We start from the raw sequence: 13,161 nt of genomic DNA on the forward strand, positions 1-13,161 counted from the left end.
ATTTTGTGTAATCAGGAAACAAATGAATTATCACTTTTAGTTGTAGAAATGATTTCTAATGTATAATTTTCAATCATTAATCATGAAATTGTTTTAACATATTGCTTGAGTCTGATGTTCCTAACTCTAAAAATACACTAGCAGAATTTACAAGGGAATTTGATAAAGGTAGTCTATCATATCCCACCAAAGAACTGCAGGTCTTAATGATAAAACTAGAAGATAACTATACTTTTTCATTTAGTGTACGAGAACTGCACAAGAATTTTGTACAAGATGTTTTAAATGATTTAATTTCAATGAAACGTAACAATCTAGTTGGCTTCAGAAAACATAGAGAAACTGTCACTAAATATATTGTAAAATTTTACTTACTGACCAGATTACATTTCCTCATAAAGGGTCTGAATAAATCTAAAGAATACAATAGAAAACAAAAATTCTACATAAAGCAGAGACTAATCACATAGCCTAATTCTGCAGTTGCAGTATGATAGCTAACAATAAATGATTTCATCCAAGTTTCTGACCTAATTTTAATTTTACTGACTTGCGTATTTTTAATTTATACATTTTACTCAGCTGTAATTTTTAATTCCTTTCTTTTTCTTGAAAAGGGTGCGAAATCTACATGCCTATAAATCTAAATTTTTTAAGAGAGATTTTTCAAGTTTTTATGCAATGTATAAGTAGTAACATGAATTTTGTATCATTTTCGAGAAACAGCTACACATTAAAAAGTTTAGTTTATATGCGTGGGTACTTGGCAGTAGGCTAATAATTGTTTATTTGTTACATACTTAATTTTGCAATTTTATATTGGGATAATAAAGTAACTGTGTTCTGACTTTATATTTTATATACTGTGTAGAATTTAATTGTAATTTTAATATTGCTTTATACTATGTCACATAATACTGTATGAACAGTATACAGTATTATGTAACTGATAGCATTTGCCTAATAAGTTCTATCCTAAGCCCTCACAGTGGAAGAGGTTCACAAAGCCATATAAAATTTACATTTTATTATTAAAAATAGAATAAATTCTGTATTTTTTAGTAAATATAAATAAACCTTGTTGGTAATAACAACACTAGATTACTCTTACTCTAAATAATACTTGTTTGTACAGTACTCAACAGTTGTAATGTAAAAATAGATCAGAATTCCTTAGTACACTTGTTAACATTATATTTGATATTAATTGTTATTTTATGAAGAATTGCAATTCATTTTTATACAATTTCAGATTCCAGAGTTGGAAATTAGCAGAAGAGAAGGAATTTAAATGCATATATAGAAAACAGACAGGCTTTAGAACTTCACAGGGAAATAAAACTTACCACATCTGTCATCAATCAGGAACACCAAACTTGATAAAAGATGAGAGAAGACGACAACTTAAAAGTCAGAGATCCTGCAAAATGACATTGTGCTGTCCTTCTACAGTAGAAGTTTTTCACAGTTATAATTCTAAAGAATTTATATGTACATTGTTTGCTCTACACGCACATGATTCTGACCTTGCACATATTCATCTCAGTAAGGATGAAAAGACTCAAATAGCAAGTAAATTGGCTATGGGAGTGAGTTTTGATAAGACACTAGATGATGTTAGAGATAATGTGCAGGGATCTTTGCAGCACATACATCTGCTTAATTATCAGGACTTAAAAAATATTGAAAAACAGTTTCACATTTATCATTCTTTGAGATTGCATAATAATGATGCTATAAGTGTAGAGATTTGGGTAAATGACATGTCAAAAATGAAAGAAAAATCCTCTGTAATATTTTACAAGCCTCAGGGAAAAGATTGCGGTAGTGGTTTACTTGAAAAGGATGATTTTATGCTCATGTTAATGACACCTTTTCAAGCATCATCATTACAGCAATTTGGTAATAATATTGTTTGTCTAGATTCCACACATGAAACTACTAACTATGATTTCCTATTAACTACACTTCTAGTTGTAGATGCACATGGAGGAGGGTTTCCTGCTGCCTATCTATTGTCTAACAGAGTAGGATACAGCAATTCTCACCCACTTTTTCAAAGTAATCTGTGATCAAGTTGGTTCTATTGAGTCAAAAGTATTTATGTCAGATGATGATGCTGCATTTTATAATGCATGGATTCATGTAATGCCAGAACCACAAAATCATTTACTTTGTATATGGCATGTAGACAGGAACTGGAGAAAACAACTCCAGAAAGTAAAAGGTACACAAACTAAGATACTAGTGTATAAATGTATCAGAATGCTATTGGAAGAAAGAAATGAGGAAGAATTTCAATCCCTTTTAGACAGTGTGCTTAATGATCTGTTAAATAATGATATTACACAAGATTTTGGAAATTATTTTTTGTCATTATGCAAACAGAATTTACCAGTGGGCATATTGCTACAGGAGAGGTTTAGGGATAAATTGTAATATGTATGTGGAATCTTTTCATAAAATTCTTAAGCACCACATTTATCTCCAAGGAAAGAAAGTAAAAAGGGTGGATAGGGTAATTTATGCACTAATGAGATTCACCAGAGATAAACTATTTGACAGACTGCATAAGACAATTAAGGGTAAATCATCTTATCACTTAAAACAGATTGAAAATAATCATATTAAAAGTAAAAATATCAATAAAGATAGTATAGTTCAGGTCAACTGTGCAATGTGGCATGTTCCATCACAAGAGGGAAGTGTAAAATACAGTTTGCAAAAAAACAGATGACAACTGTCCAGCAGAAAACTGCCATCTCAGGTATGTAAAGTGTAATATATGTATCCATAGTTACAGTTGCCCTAATTATCATATTAACTATATGATTTGCAAACATATTCATGCTGTATCAACTTATTCTAATATATCAGAAGTATCTTTGCAAGATTAGGTGCCTGATGATCCTGTTAGCCAGCAAGAGAGTGAGTGAGTGAGTTATTTACATTTACTGCTGCTAGATCCACCACAGCAATTCAGATACAAAAGAGCTTGGAAAATGGGATTTAGTAAAATATTATTTAACAGGTGTAAATTTAGATGAAGATATTGCTATAAAAGTTGAGAGGGGTATAGTATACTAAGTTTAATTAACAGCAGTGATAGTGGCTAAAACTTTGTGCATATACCCCTGAAACAAAATTAGAACCTGCAAACAAAAATGTTACTCAACAGGTGCAGTTTAAGTCAACCAAACGTAAAAGAAAAATCAGTTACAAGTTTAACTAAGCCAACTGAGTTAGAAGTCTTATATTAAGGCTCAACTTGATACTGTTGATGGGGATCATACATATGGTATAAAAAAAATCTGTTTGAATGATCATTTTCCATTGTATATGCTTTGTATATTTGAATTTTTATTCATAAAAATATTTGTGTGAAAAATATTAGTCGCAAGTGTTTCCTTTTACTCTTAAAATTTCTAATACACTACCCCTCCTGTACTTCAATCTAATAAAATTTTTTTATAAAATGTTTGATATTGTTTTGGCATCAGTGTTACAAAACACAACAGTTAAGCAAATAAACTCCAGCACCAAAAGTCGGGAAAAAACAAATATGTTAAATGATAATTTAGTATGTAAATTTTCATGCAGTCATCAACCTCCTTTTTATTATTATTTAGGTGAAATAGGAAGAATGAGCAATTGTCATTCTTCCTATTTTATAAATAAAAATCTTTATACGTAAGAAATGTGTATTGTGTACGATACGCATGTGGTGAGTGTAATTCAACAAGAGGATAAGCATATAATATACACCTATGTTCTTTCTTTATCCGTTTATTTTCTTTACAGGATTCTTTTACAGATTTCGAAACTCCACGTGTTTGTTCTTTTACATATACTTTCTGAAGATACTCGGACAGAATCGTTAAATATAATCTCGCGACAAAAAAAACAACCGATCAGACACTCATCTGATACGGGGATTGTAGACCGCGGCCACCTCGAGGAACTTCTAAGATCCACCACCAGATGTCGCACAGTCGAGCCACTCACGTTGTAAGGCCTCGTGAAAATAAGCTCGACTCCCACACTGTATTTTCTAGCCACTTTGTTCACAGTAGAAAAAACGCGTTCAGTCGGAGCATTTGTTCCTTAAGGACAATGCATATTCCGCAATTTTTATTGTGTTATTGTATGGAACATGGTTTGTTTCAAAATGATGAAATATTTCTAGCCATTTGTTCTCTGTTGAGATTTTTGCTAATGCCCAAGATTTAACATTTTTCTTATCAATATATTTTTTTAAATAATGATACTTCATTACAAAGATCATTTTCGGAAATATTGCTATCTGGAAAATGTTGAGTAATGTGATGGAATGATTTTTGCACATCTTCCCAATTAAGTTCTTGTTTTAACATGACCCAATGATAATTGTAATGTCCCAGCAAAGAATGCCCGTTGTTCACAAAACAGCCCTCAAGGTGACATTCCACTCTTTTGTTCTAAACGGATTAGTCACAGAAGGGTTGGGAAGGAAATTTCTACAAGGGACTAAATATATATCCAGTGGCGTAGCGTAGTGGGAGCGGCAAAATTTCACGATAAATAATAATAATACCTAAATAAGGGGGCGGCGAAATTTTCCTCCGCCCCGGGCGGCTGACACCCACGCTACGCCACTGTATATATCTAATATGACGATCTTTATCAAATCTTAAACATAAGACGCAAGTTTATGACACATAATTGACAAAAATTTAATTCTTCCAAAAAGGCGGGAGTTTTTTAAAACAACGCGGGACGTCTGATCACCTTACGTAATAACCTTCATCACTATGATTTTTCGCCCGGCGCTTGCGATAGCTTCGCGCTAGTCGCACGTGCTTCTGTTTAACCAATTTGAAGAGTTATACAGGGTGTATCAGAATAACTTTTTAAAAATTTGGGGGATTGTAGAGGATAAAATTTTGAACGTTCTGATATAAGGAACCCATAGCCGGAAATGTGATATAAAGTTTCTACAGCGGTAGGAAGTGCTTGACCGGCCTTCACTTTGGTAGTTAGTAATTATGTAAGTAGAGATGACGAAGAGTTTTGTCGGATGAAAGATAATAATTTGATTATGGATATTTCAGATGGAAAAAAAACACTTGCCTGCTTCAAGGAAAAAGAAGTTGATAAGGCAGATATCGACTGTGAATCAGGATATTCAAATGATGATGAAAAATCCGATAAGAATATAATTTCAAAAAAACGAAAAGAAGAAATTCTGAACCTACATAAGAAACATCCAAAATGAAAATTACGCAAATTACAGTGGAAAGGAGCTAAAGAATTAAATCATTTTAATGATTTATATAAATGGGGAAAACAATTTAAATCTCGAAAACATAAATTGAAACATTAAAAATCATTAAAGGACATGCTAAACAAATGTTTGACGATGCTCGAGGCAGCTATAAAATTGTTAAAGGTAATCAATTAAAAATATGGGAATTACAGAAATTTGTTGAGCTGAATATTTCAATTAAGTTTAAAACTAGTGATTCCTGAGTTGCTAAATGTAAAAAAAAAAGAATACAGATTAGTATCTCGAAAAATCACAAAACTTGTAAATAAAATATAAATACTAAACGAAAAGGATATTTTAATAAAAGCTGCTCAATTTCAAACCACAGTAAACAATTTATTACCATCTTATTCGCGTAACTTTATATTCTATACAGATCAGTATGGTTTTTCATACTAAATGATTTCACCAAGAACACTTTCATATAAAGGAGAAAAAATACTATTTGATCTGCACATTCTCCAAGTAATAAAGTTACACATTCCTACACTGTTCAATATTTAATTAATGCTAACGGACAAGTTGTAGGTAATGTATTTATGTGCTTAACATATCTCGACTCAGTACTGTATATGTTTATGATCGAAATTATAGTATCATTTTATTCAGAAGTGTATAAGATACTTAGAAAACCTAAATTTATATAACGAATGTTATAAGTTATTTTGTAACCTGTCGTTAAGTTTTAAAAAATGCATATTTTTATCGATGTAGGATATGTCTCCGTTATAAAAAAATGATATATGCCTACGATAAAATGTTCGTTGCTTTAATGTTCAGTGTAGTGTAAGGAATATAAATCAGCTATTTGTTTTTCATATATGTAGATAACTTCTTTGTTATAAAGCCACGGTGGCCAAACTGTGGCTCTTGAGCCACATGCGGCTCTTTTCTAGTATACTTGTGGCTCACTGCAAGATACTTAAATTTAAACCAAATTTGTTTTTATTTTAATTTTGCTTTTATTATTTTTTATGTATGATTCCTGGATAATATAAAATAAATAATATATTGTTTGAAATAAAAAAGTCAAAATATGGTAACGTTGTACATTATTTATTGAAAAATAAATGTAATATTTATTAAATATTATAATACGTAAAAACATTAATAAAAAATTAATTATAATGCTTATTTATCCAAATCAACATTAAAAATGAATATATAATGATTAACAATTTCTATAACGTTAATAGTTTTGAAATTTATATTTCCTTATTGACAATTGAAACTAGGAAACGTTTTAGCATTTTTTGGTTTTTAAATTTAGATTATGCTACTTAATACGGCAATTATAATTTATTTATTATTAAAAAAAATTATATTATATTATAAAACATAATATAAAATGAAATAATAGCTAAAGTGTTGTTTTTTTTTTTATAAATATTTAAATGAATTGCTGTGGAAAAATATGTATATATGTATATGCGGCTCTTCAACGAATTCTGTTTTCAATATGTGGCTAAAGTTCTAAAGAGTCTGGCCACCCCTGTTATAAAGCTTTACAAGTGTTCAATCTTTACAATAGTAGTGAGTCACGCACCCTTTGATCACAGGTGTGTGACTTACAACTGGTGCCCGACTAAAATTGACCTATTTTTACAAGTTAGTAAGATAAAAATTCCACGAAACTCGCCACAAACAATATTTGCTACAATTTCTTTAAAAAAATGATTAAATCGAATTGAATTTTTTGTTTTAATCCCATCAAAAAAATGCGAAATTTCAATGCCAATCTTCAATTCAAAAAAATAACAAATATATGGTATGATAGCGAGTGTTCGATCACGAGAAAAAATCTCCAAAGAACATCTTTTATATATTAATGGTGAACAATTGTCATTGGATCTGTATAAAGTGTTTCCAATAAAATAGAAATGTTTTACAGATTTTACACTGGAGGAATCGAAACGAGCTATTAACCGTTTTAATCTGGTACTTCACCTGGAATCGATTTTCTTAGAACTGAATATTGGCTAAACCAGGTGGAATTGATTCACAGCAAGGTCGACCTATTATTAAAGTATTATAAAACTTTGTATAGTTTCTTATTTTTAAATAAAAGCCTTACTGTCCACATAAAAACGTTTGATTTTATTAAAGTGTTTAAAAAAATATCTTAATCCGTTTTTAATTAAGGATTTATAAATTTGAATGTTTTTCTAATAAAACTAAGCATAATCGAACTTCCCCGTCAATAGAAAAGCAAACCAATTAAGTGTTTTTAGATCAGCGTTTCTCAACCGCCGGTCCGCGGAGAATTTTTACCGCTTTGTGTTAAAAAATTCTCTTATTCAAAAAAGTAATGATGATAATAAAATTTTCATTTATTAAATTATGAAAAAAAGATATTTTAAACGAATTTTAAATTTACGAAATTTATGTTTAGCACGGCACTGAAGGCAAATTCTTGTGATGCAAAATATTCTGGAAAGTACATACGTCACTTTATATCTCGCATGGTGTGATGTCATTTATTACTAGACGTTCCTTACAATATGTTTAACTGAATGTCTGCTTTAATTATTATTCTATTAAAACGTTAATTTATCATATTGATGGTCTCGAGCTCTTCAATGAGCTGATAACATACAGAAATTTGAACGGTGAAATTGCAGACACATTAAAAAACTTTACATATATTACAAAAAATAATCCGATGTCATCTGTTTATATACGTTTAACTAACGAAAGAAAGAAAGAGCGGCAGGCAAATTGGCACGCGGACGGACCACGTGAGTCGAGCTAGTGATGGGGCACGATCGATTTTTCATGCGATTGTAGCAAGGACAATCGACTGAATAAATCGGATTAGTTCTTTAATGATAATATACATTATCAGTTATGCAATCTTGATACATTTACGATTAAATTGCTGAATATATTGTTTAAATTGATATATAGTTTATTCAGTGGCGTAGCTAGCATAGGTGACATCCGGTGCGGATATCGTAGTGTCACCCTTTTTATCTCTTTTATAAAACACTGTTGAATTGTAATATCTTCGCACTCGAGCAACTTGCACGATATAATGAAAATGCGATGTCGCGACGTATGAGTTTAGATTTATAGAATAAATCATAGTATGATTTTCAGCTGGTGCGAGCTCTCGTGGCGTCTCCTCATAGCGAAGAAACTGTCATGTGAGGCGAGCCTTGACTTTTTTTTAGATACAGGCCTACAGGGTGAACCCGGGGCGGGCCGCCCCCACCGCCCCCCTAGCTACGTCTCTGAGTTTATTACAAAACAGAGAGAAAACATTGAAAATTATTAAACTTAGCATTTTAAAACTGTTACTAACTTTCTCCTTTCAAAACATCGCATTAATACAAGTGCAATTCGTTAGAGGGGTTTTTATTCGAATCTAAAACTAAACACGAAATGGCTGTTATCAATAAATAACGATGTCAATAAATCAATAAATAACGCGAGTGCGATTGTCGTCCTTGGTGGAAAAGACCCAAGAATCCGTAAACTTATTTCGATGCGGCAACGAACTTCACTTATTTGTTGAAATTAAACGAGTGGATTTCGTATTAATAAAGTAAAACGTAATGAAACGTGTTTGATCGTTATTCTATAGATGTTTGTATCGTTAAAAAATTTATGACAGTGGTCCGTGAGGTCGGAAAGGTTGGGAACCGCCGATCTAGATAACTGACTACTACCGTATTCGAACCGGCTTAAAGCCTAGAAATTTTTTATTTTATTTGATTGCCAATGAATTTCTCGTAATAAATAAATGGATTTTTGACAAATTAATTTAATAAAACAATTACAGTACGAATCTAGGTAAAAATTTTAAATATACAACAGTCTTAAGAGTGGTACATTTACGATAAAAAAATAAGAAAGGATCGATTCTAGGCGCGAAATATCGCAATTTGAAAAAAATCCTTATTAAATTATGAAACTGGCAATGTAATAATTGATCGAGAAACTACTGTTTTAATTTTATTATTTATTAAAATAATAAACAGAACATATTAAATATTATTTCACAGATTGTAAATATGAAAATGATTATAAATTTTTATTACGAGTTTTCATTTTAAAAAAGTAGAGTATGTAATTTTTCTAGTTTTATTTTACTTCTCCTTTCATTCATTATCTCTGTAAAATAAAGACGAAAAGCCTTAAGAATTTTTCTGACATTTCCAGTTAGCGTAGCATTCGAACTCAAACTTGTGGGGGGTCTGCAGGTTCCAAATTCCTAGAAATGTTTACTACAGTTGGACCGTAGTGTCTAAGGGCGAAAGGCAATTTTGATTCTTATTAACATCTTTTATTAATAAAGAATTATTATACGTATTTTGTTTGTTTAAAATTTTAATTTAAATAAAATTATTCCATAGATGAATGTTAATTAAATAATCAGAAACTTATTGTATTGGAGACGGTAGGAGTTAATTTTTACTTAGAAATATATAAATTCATTTATTATAAAGGAGACAAACATAAATTTTTTTGAAAAACACAAATATTTGTTTTATTTGTCTCTAATTAATACAAAACGACGAAAAACCATTTTAAAGTGCATTTTTATTCAACTAGTATATTTATAAATAATATGCAGCCCAAAAAGTAGCCAATGAGCAAAATGATATTTTTTACGCCAAACTAAAAAATAGTAGCCAAAGTACCCAAAACTGGAAAGAATACTTAATAAAGCTGAAACTGGGACGCCAGAAAAAAAAATTAAATTATTATAATACAAATTGTGAAAATTATAAAATTTTTGATAATTAAATTGTTATAACATTCAGGAATTGACATGAATGCATTTTTTGAGTGTTATTATGTTTTTAGTTATCGAGTATTTTATATTATGAAGAAAACAAATTACAGAATCGAGAACACGTGGAAAATTGCTAAATTTTTGATGGTCCACCCATTATTTTTTCGATTGCTTCATTTCATGCAGAGAAAACATTTGTCTAAACTATCGGCAAAGAATTTTGATGGTTTCTATAATATTTTGAGCGATGTCAATTTTTTATATTAGGTGGTCGAGTTAAGCCTAACACACGACTATATCATAAAAAATTAAAAATAAAATTAATATTTTGCGACCCTCAACTCAAAGGAATAAGAACAGTAAGCCTTACTATTATTAATTGAATTTTGACTGTAATTATAAATATAAATTTTTTTAAGTATTATATAATCACATTGCACTAATTTTATACATTAAGAAAATACCGACAGTATAAAAAATGTAATACAAATATTGCGCTAAAAACTAAATACAGGAATCGTCTTTTATCACTCGAAAACAATTTGCTTTTGTATGTTTCTAACGTAGATCCACGTATGGAGAAAATTTTAAACGAAAAACAAATGCAACCATCACATTAATTGCTTTTCTTTACGTGTACTTATTGTAAGTAAAATGTTTATAAGTTTATAATAAATGATTTTTTTCATAAAATGATTTCATTATTGTTTCGCGACTCCTTCCAAGGGACCCCCAGTTAACTTGATGACCACCTGTTTGACCCCAGGTCAAACAAGTCTTTGTAATTGTGAAATGACCAGTGTTAACAGAAACACATATTCGTTCGCAGAAATAGAACTTTTAATTTCAACCAGGGCCGTGTTCAGTAACGCAGAATTCTTGCTAAGTCTAGTTATGCTGTAACAGAGTTAAAAGCCATTTATTATGGAATTAAGAAAATGTACAAAAGAAACAATCCCTTTCGGGTAATAAAAATGGAAAGCACATGTGTTGAACTCGTTTCTAACTACTGCTTGACTCCTCCCACCACTAGCTTCCATTATCTATTCTTAGCTCCGCCTACTAAGCCACTCAGAATTCTAACATAGGTGTTCTGCGTTACTAAACACGGCCCAGGATAGGCCAGTTGCAAACTGTCGTAACTTGGGGAGGAGCCTGCCTCGTGACGAGTGGCGATTCGTTTTCTTCTCTCTCCTCTACTGCTAAAAGGAAAAATGTTTTTAATAGTTATATTCAGCTTTTTGGCGATTTCGGATACCGAAATGGCGCCGATGTGCGAGCCCATCCAAATCGAAATGTGTATGGATTTAGGTTTTATAACGTCACCAGAATGCCCAATATACTAGGAGACAGGCGTCAATACGATGCCCACTTGCAATTGGCGATGTGGAAATCACTGATAGCATACGGCTGTTCGTCCAGGTTACGTTTTTTTCTGTGCTCCGTTTACGTTCCTATGTGTTCGGATATGGTGCCGCAGAATATAGGACCTTGCGCTCCTCTTTGCGAGGACGTTAAGGCCAGGTGTTTTCCGGTGATGGAAAAATTTGGTTTTCGTTGGCCTATTGCTCTAGAGTGTAGCAAGTTTCCGACCGAAAACAACGACGTACACATGTGTATGAAAGGACCAGATCCAACGGAAGAAGATCATCACCAACTTCACAGTTACGGTTGGAGACGCTTCGCCGATCGAGGTGTTAACGTGCCTACAAAGCCTACCAAACTTTACAGGCATCGTTACAGCCAACACTATGGACTGTGCAATAAATACAAAGTCGAAAGCTTCTACTACATCAATGGCACGGGGCGTTGCACTCAAACGTGTGATTCCGAAGTGTTATTCAGTCGAGATAACAAGAACTTTGCAGAGATTTGGGCTACGGTATGGTCCGTTTTGTGTTTCCTTTCCACGCTTTTCACCGTCTCTACCTTCCTCATCAATTCCTCCAAATTTCACTACCGGGAAAGACCGATAGTTATTATAAGCGGTATGTATAATGTATACAGTATCGCCTACATTATACGTTTAATGGCGGGGCGGGAAGAAGTTTCCTGTTACGTGGACAGTCAGCACGGAGTACCCATCTTGATCCAGGTGGTGTGTGTGAAGGGCCGGCGAATATTTTGATTTTAATATTATTTTAATAAGTGGAAAAATTAGATATTTTAACCGCCAGAATTGGTATTTTTGCGGTACTTTATATAGTACCGGCCTTGTGCGTGCTGACTGCAAACTTTTACGAATATTACTCCAGAGATAAGTGGCTGGCAGCGGGTTCCAACAGCAGGCCAAATGTGGACGTGTTTATGCTAAAGATCTTCATGTCGTTCGTGGTTGGCATAAGTACGGGGCCATGGATATGCTGGAGTAAGAACGCGTTGAACACGTGGAAGGAGTTTTATAACAGATTTAATGGAAATGAAAGGCCGATGTCCATGTACATCCACGAAAGTGGCGAAGAAACTACCGTTCAAAAAACTAGCTCAGTCTAAAAAGTGTAAACAGAACCTTTAACCAAATGTACCAATTTGTTCCTATTCTGTAACTTTTTTTAAATAAAATTATATCTTGATTTGCTAATAAATTGTGTTTTAATATGCCTTGAAATATGTTACCGATAAACAAACCTAATTTATTTAGCTTTTTCTAGAAAATTGTCTCAATTTAATATCTTATAATAAATGATCATTAAATATATAGGTATATAAATGATAAAATTGAATGTAAAATTTTTAGTCAATGAAAATTATTTATATTTTAATCTGAAAAATGATGCCATGACATTGAAAACGATTTCAGCAGATAAAGATTTTTTTCAAGAACACTTCATCAATATATGGTGTAGGTACCAATTATATTTTCTCAAATAGAGAATGTCTGTTTTAAACACACTTTAATCACTTTACAGCAACAAGAATGTTGAAACCTTTTATAGAATATGGAAGATTTACGTGCATAAATATCAGACAGATGCCCCTTTATCTATTTAATACAGAATTTATATTAACAATATTTATGACAGAATTCTCTATTTGAATCCAGATTTGACAGGAATAATGAATATATATAGACAATAAAAATACAAAAAATAATTCATAAACCAATTGGTGATTT

General features: G+C 31.7%; 2 pseudogenes; both read left to right on the plus strand.

Annotated features, from left to right (window-relative positions):
- Positions 1-1,225: 1,225 nt before the first annotated feature.
- On the plus strand, positions 1,226-2,565 carry LOC136987516 (uncharacterized; annotated as a pseudogene).
- Positions 2,566-11,317: 8,752 nt separating this feature from the next.
- Positions 11,318-12,595, plus strand: LOC136987540 (frizzled-4 pseudogene; annotated as a pseudogene).
- The last annotated feature ends 566 nt before the right edge of the window (positions 12,596-13,161 follow it).

This window comes from Centruroides vittatus, unplaced genomic scaffold (assembly GCF_030686945.1).
Source record: "Centruroides vittatus isolate TY-2023 unplaced genomic scaffold, ASM3068694v2 scaffold_2520, whole genome shotgun sequence".
NCBI lineage: Eukaryota > Metazoa > Arthropoda > Arachnida > Scorpiones > Buthidae > Centruroides > Centruroides vittatus.